This window comes from Rhipicephalus microplus, chromosome 5 (assembly GCF_043290135.1).
Source record: "Rhipicephalus microplus isolate Deutch F79 chromosome 5, USDA_Rmic, whole genome shotgun sequence".
NCBI classification, from domain to species: Eukaryota; Metazoa; Arthropoda; class Arachnida; order Ixodida; family Ixodidae; genus Rhipicephalus; species Rhipicephalus microplus.
In genome coordinates, this window is record NC_134704.1 from 164,035,290 (window position 1) to 164,042,222 (window position 6,933).

Genomic DNA, 6,933 nt, shown 5'->3' on the forward strand with positions numbered 1-6,933 from the left:
TGACCCCGACCTGATTCGAACACGCAACCTTCTGATCTGGAGTCAGGCGCGCTACCATTGCGCCACCGAGTCCGCTTAGGGTAGCCTTTCGCACACAGGTGGTAGCATCTTTTTTCGGCCTTCTGTCGATGAAGCACAGGTAAAGAGACAAGTCATTGTAGACTGACAAATAGGTAGATAGACAGATTGATGAAAATAAGAAAAAAGGAAATTTGATCCAGACGTGATTCAAACTCGCAACCTTCTGATCTGTAGTCAGACATGCTAACATGTCGCCACCGAGTCCGTTTAGTGTGGCCGTTCGCACACACGTGGTAGCATGTTTTGCTCGGCCTTCTGTCGATGAAGCACAGGTAAAGAGACAAGTCATTGTAGACAGAGAAATAGGTAGATAGACAGATAGATGAAAATAACAAAAGAGAGAGCTTGACATCCACGTGATTCGAACACGCAACCTTCTGATCTGGAGTCAGACGTCCTACCGGGTCACCACCGAGTCCGTTTAGTGTGGCCGTTCGCACACACGTGGTAGCATGTTTTGCTTGGCCTCCTGTCGAGGAAGCACAGCTAAAGAGAAGAGTCATTCTAGACAGACAAATAAGTAGATAGACAGATAGATGAAAATAATAAAAAAAGACTTTTACCCGGACGTGATTCGAACACGCAACCTTCTGATCTTGAGTCAGACGTGCTATCGTGTCGCCATCGAATCCGCTTAGGGTAGCCGTTCGCACACACGCGGTAGCATGATTTGCTCGGCCTTCTCTCGATGAAGCACAGGTAAAGAGACAAGTCTTTGTATACAGACAAATAAGTAGATAGACAGATAGACGAAAATAACAGGAGAGAGAACTTGACATCGACGTGATTCGAACACGCAACCTTCTGATCTGGAGTCAGACGTCCTACCGGGTCGCCACCGAGTTCACTTAGTGTAGCTGTTCGCACTTACGCGGTAGCATGTTTTGCTCGGCCTTCTGTCGATGAAGCACAGGTAAAGAGACAAGTCATTGTAGACAGACAAATAAGTGGATAGACAGATGAAAATAATGAAAAAAAAAGAATTTGACCCAGACTTGATTCGAACACGCAACCTTCTGATCTGGAGTCAGACGTGCTAAAGTTGCGCCACTGAGTCCGCTTAGAGTGATTGTTCGCACACACGCTATAGCATGTTTTGCTCGGCCTTCTGTCGATGAAGCACAGGTAAAGGGACAAGTCATTGCAGATAGACAAATAAATAGATAGACAGATAGATGAAAATACTAAAAAGAGAATTTGACGCGGACGTGATTAGAACACGCAACCTTCTGATGTGGAGTCAGACGTGCTAAAGTTGCGCCACCGAGTCCGCTTAGGGTAGCCGTTCGCCCACACGTGGTAGCATGTTTTGCACGGCCTTATGTCGATGAAGCACAGGTAAAGGGACAAGTCATTTTAGACAGACAAATAGGTAGATAGACAGATAGATGAAAATAATAAAAAGAGAATTTGAACCGGACGTGATTCGAACATTTAACCTACTGATCTGGAGTCAGACGCACTACCGTTGCACCTCCCAGTCCGCTCAGGGCAGCCGTTCGCACACACGTGGTAGCATGTTTTGCTCGGCCTTCTGTCGATGAAGCAAAGGTAAAGAGACAAGTCATTGTAGACAGACAAGTAAGTAGATAGACAGATAGATGAAAATAACAAAAGAGAGAACTTGACATCGACGTGATTCGAACACGCAACCTTCTGATCTGGAGTCAGACGTCCTACCGGGTCGCCACCGAGTTGACTTAGTGTAGCCGTTCGCACACACGATGTAGCATGTATTGCTCGGCCTTCTGTCGATGAAGCATACGTAAAGAGAGAAGTCATTGTAGACAGTCAAATAAGTAGACAGATAGTTCAAAACAATAAGAAAGAGAATATGTCTCCGACGTGATTCGAACACGCAACCTTCTGAGCTGGAGTCAGACGCACTACCATTGCGCCACCGAGTCCGCTTAGGGTAGCCATTCGCACACATGTTGTAGCATGTTTTTTCGGCCTTCTGTCGATGAAGCACAGGTAAAGAGACAAGTCATTGTAGACAGACAAATAAGTAGATAGACAGATTGATGAAAATAAGAAAAAAGGAAATTTGATCCAGACGTGATTCAAACTCGCAACCTTCTGATCTGTAGTCAGACATGCTAACATGTCGCCACCGAGTCCGTTTAGGGTGGCCGTTCGCACACACGTGGTAGCATGTTTTGCTCGGCCTTCTGTCGAGGAAGCACAGCTAAAGAGAAGAGTCATTGTAGACAGACAAATAAGTAGGTATACAGATAGATGAAAATAATAAAGAGAGACTTTTACCCGGACGTGATTCGAACACGCAACCTTCTGATCTGGAGTCAGACGTGCTACCGTGTCGCCATCGAATCCGCTTAGGGTAGCCGTTCGCACACACGCGGTAGCATGATTTGCTCGGCCTTCTGTCGATGAAGCACAGGTAAAGAGACATGTCATTGTAGACAGACAAATAAGTAGATAGACAGATGAAAATAATAAAAAGAGAGCTTGACCCGGACGTGATTCGAACATGCAACCTTCCGATCTGGAGTCAGACATGCTACCGGGTTGCCACCGAGTCCACTTAGTGTAGCCGTTCGCACACACGCGGTAGCATGTTTTGCTCGGCCTTCTGTCGATGCAGCACAGGTAAAGAGACAAGTCATTGTAGACAGACAAATAAGTAGATAGACAGATGAAAATAATAAGAAAGAGAATTTGACCCGGACGCGATTCGAACACGCAACCTTCTGATCTGGAGTCGGACGTGCTAACAGTTCGCCACCGAGTCTATTTAGGGTAGCCGATCACACACACGTGGTAGCATGTTTTGCTTGGCCTTCTATCGATGAAGCACAGGTAAAGAAACAAGTGCTTGTAGACAGACAAAGAGGTAGATAGAGAGATGAAAATAACAAAAACGAGAACTTAACACGGACGTGATTCGAACACGCAACCCTCTGATCCGTAGTAAGACGCGCTACCATGTCGCCACCGAATCCACTTAGCGTAGCCGTTCGCACACACGCGGTAGCTTGTTTTGCTCGGCCTTCTGTCGATGAAGCACAGGTAACGAGACAAGTCATTGTACACAGACAAATAAGTAGATAGACAAATAGATGAAAATAAGAAAAAAGAGAATTTGACCCGGACGTGATTCGAACAGCAAACCTTCTGATCTGGAGACAGACGTGCTACCGTGTCACCACCGAGTCCACTTAGTGAAGCCGTTCATGCACACGCGGTAGCATGTTTCGCTCGGCCTTCTGTCGATGAAGCACAGGTAAAGAGGCAAGTCATTGTAGACAGACAAATAAGTAGATAGACAGATGAAAATAATAAAAAGAGAATTTGACGCGGACGCGATTCGAACACGCAACCTTCTGATCTGGAGTCGGACGTGCTAACAGTTCGCCACCGAGTCTATTTAGGGTAGCCGATCACACACACGTGGTAGCATGTTTTGCTTGGCCTTCTATCGATGAAGCACAGGTAAAGAAACAAGTCGTTGTAGACAGACAAATAAGTAGATAGACAGATAGATGAAAATAAAAAAAGAGAGAACTTGACATTGACGTGATTCGAACACGCAACCTTCTGATCTGGAGTCAGACGTCCTACCGGGTCGCCACCGAGTTGACTTAGTGTAGCCGTTCGCACACACGCAGTAGCATGTATTGCTGGGCCTTCTGTCGATGAAGCATAGGTAAAGAGAGAAGTCATTGTAGACAGACAAATAAGTAGACAGATAGTTGAAAACATTAAAAAAGAGAATTTGACCCCGACCTGATTCGAACACGACACCTTCTGATCTGGAGTCAGACGCACTACCATTGCGCCACCGAGTCCGCTTAGGGTAGCCTTTCGCACACATGTGGTAGCATGTTTTTTCGGCCTTCTGTGGATGAAGCACAGGTAAAGAGACAAGTCATTGTAGACAGACAAATAAGTAGATAGACAGATTGATGAAAATAAGAAAAAAGGAAATTTGATCCAGACGTGATTCGAACATTTAACCTACTGATCTGGAGTCAGACGCGCTACCGTTGCACCTCCGAGTCCGCTCAGGGCAGCCGTTCGCACACACGTGGTAGCATGTTTTGCTCGGCCTTCTGTCGATGAAGCACAGGTAAAGAGACAAGTCATTGTAGACAGATAAATAAGTAGATAGACAGATAGATGAAAATAACAAAAGAGAGAACTTGACATCCACGTGATTCGAACACGCAACCTTCTGATCTGGAGTCAGACGTCCTACCGGGTCACCACCGAGTCCGTTTAGTGTGGCCGTTCGCACACACGTGGTAGCATGTTTTGCTTGGCCTCCTGTCGAGGAAGCACAGCTAAAGAGAAGAGTCATTCTAGACAGACAAATAAGTAGATAGACAGATAATGAAAATAATAAAAAAAGACTTTTACCCGGACGTGATTCGAACACGCAACCTTCTGATCTTGAGTCAGACGTGCTATCGTGTCGCCATCGAATCCGCTTAGGGTAGCCGTTCGCACACACGCGGTAGCATGATTTGCTTGGCCTTCTCTCGATGAAGCACAGGTAAAGAGACAAGTCTTTGTATACAGACAAATAAGTAGATAGACAGATAGACGAAAATAACAGGAGAGAGAACTTGACATCGACGTGATTCGAACACGCAACCTTCTGATCTGGAGTCAGACGTCCTACCGGGTCGCCACCGAGTTCACTTAGTGTAGCTGTTCGCACTTACGCGGTAGCATGTTTTGCTCGGCCTTCTGTCGATGAAGCACAGGTAAAGAGACAAGTCATTGTAGACAGACAAATAAGTGGATAGACAGATGAAAATAATGAAAAAAAAAGAATTTGACCCAGACTTGATTCGAACACGCAACCTTCTGATCTGGAGTCAGACGTGCTAAAGTTGCGCCACTGAGTCCGCTTAGAGTGATTGTTCGCACACACGCTATAGCATGTTTTGCTCGGCCTTCTGTCGATGAAGCACAGGTAAAGGGACAAGTCATTGCAGATAGACAAATAAATAGATAGACAGATAGATGAAAATACTAAAAAGAGAATTTGACGCGGACGTGATTAGAACATGCAACCTTCTGATGTGGAGTCAGACGTGCTAAAGTTGCGCCACCGAGTCCGCTTAGGGTAGCCGTTCGCCCACACGTGGTAGCATGTTTTGCACGGCCTTATGTCGATGAAGCACAGGTAAAGGGACATGTCATTTTAGACAGACAAATAGGTAGATAGACAGATAGATGAAAATAATAAAAAGAGAATTTGACCCGGACGTGATTCGAACATTTAACCTACTGATCTGGAGTCAGACGCACTACCGTTGCACCTCCGAGTCCGCTCAGGGCAGCCGTTCGCACACACGTGGTAGCATGTTTTGCTCGGCCTTCTGTCGATGAAGCAAAGGTAAAGAGACAAGTCATTGTAGACAGACAAATAAGTAGATAGACAGATTGATGAAAATAAGAAAAAAGGAAATTTGATCCAGACGTGATTCAAACTCGCAACCTTCTGATCTGTAGTCAGACATGCTAACATGTCGCCACCGAGTCCGTTTAGGGTGGCCGTTCGCACACACGTGGTAGCATGTTTTGCTCGGCCTTCTGTCGAGGAAGCACAGCTAAAGAGAAGAGTCAAAGTAGACAGACAAATAAGTAGGTATACAGATAGATGAAAATAATAAAGAGAGACTTTTACCCGGACGTGATTCGAACATGCAACCTTCTGATCTGGAGTCAGACATGCTACCGGGTTGCCACCGAGTCCACTTAGTGTAGCCGTACGCACACACGCGGTAGCATGTTTGCTCGGCCTTCTGTCGATGCAGCACTGGTAAAGAGACAAGTCATTGTAGACAGACAATTAACTAGATAGACAGATGAAAATAATAAAAAGAGAATTTGACCCGGACGCGATTCGAACACGCAACCTTCTGATCTGGAGTCGGACGTGCTAACAGTTCGCCACCGCGTCCATTTAGGGTAGCCGTTCACACGCACGTGGTAGCATGTTTTGCTTGGCCTTCTATCGATGAAGCACAGGTAAAGAGACAAGTCGTTGTAGACAGACAAATAAGTAGATAGACAGATAGATGAAAATAATAAAAAAGAGAACCTAACACGGACGTGATTCGAACACGCAACCCTCTGATCTGGAGTCACACGTGCTACCGTGTCGCCACCGAGTCCACTTTGTGTAGCCGTTCGCACACACGCGGTAGCATGTTTTGCTCGGCCTTCTGTCGATGCAGCACAGGTAAAGAGACAAGTCATTGTAGACAGACAAATAAGTAGATAGACAGATGCAAATAATAAGGAAGAGAATTTGACCCGGACGCGATACGAACACGCAACCTTCTGATCTGGAGTCGGACGCGCTAACAGTTCGCCACCAAGTCCACTTAGGGTAGCCGTTCGCACACACGTGGTAGCATGTTTTGCTCGGCCTTCTATCGATGAAGCACAGGTAAAGAAACAAGTGCTTGTAGACAGACAAAGAGGTAGATAGACCGATGAAAATAATAAAAAAGAGAACCTAACACGGACGTGATTCGAACACGCAACCCTCTGATCTGGAGTCACACGTGCTACCATGTCGCCACCGAATCCACTTAGCGTAGCCGTTCGCACACACGCGGTAGCTTGTTTTGCTCGGCCTTCTGTCGATGAAGCACAGGTAACGAGACAAGTCATTGTACACAGACAAATAAGTAAATAGACAAATAGATGAAAATAAGAAAAAAGAGAATTTGACCCGGACGTGATTCGAACACGCAACCTTCTGATCTGGAGACAGACGTGCTACCGTGTCACCACCGAGTCCACTTAGTGAAGCCGTTCGTACACAAGCGGTAGCATGTTTCGCTCGGCCTTCTGTCGATGAAGCACAGG

At 46.0% G+C, this 6,933-nt stretch overlaps 2 non-coding genes across 2 annotated transcripts; both read right to left on the reverse strand.

The window, feature by feature from the left end:
- Positions 1-72, reverse strand: TRNAW-CCA (transfer RNA tryptophan (anticodon CCA)). The gene has a single exon. It is a non-coding gene; the product is annotated as a tRNA-Trp (tRNA).
- A 1,844-nt stretch (positions 73-1,916) lies between these two features.
- On the reverse strand, positions 1,917-1,988 carry TRNAW-CCA (transfer RNA tryptophan (anticodon CCA)). The gene has a single exon. It is a non-coding gene; the product is annotated as a tRNA-Trp (tRNA).
- Positions 1,989-6,933: the final 4,945 nt, after the last annotated feature.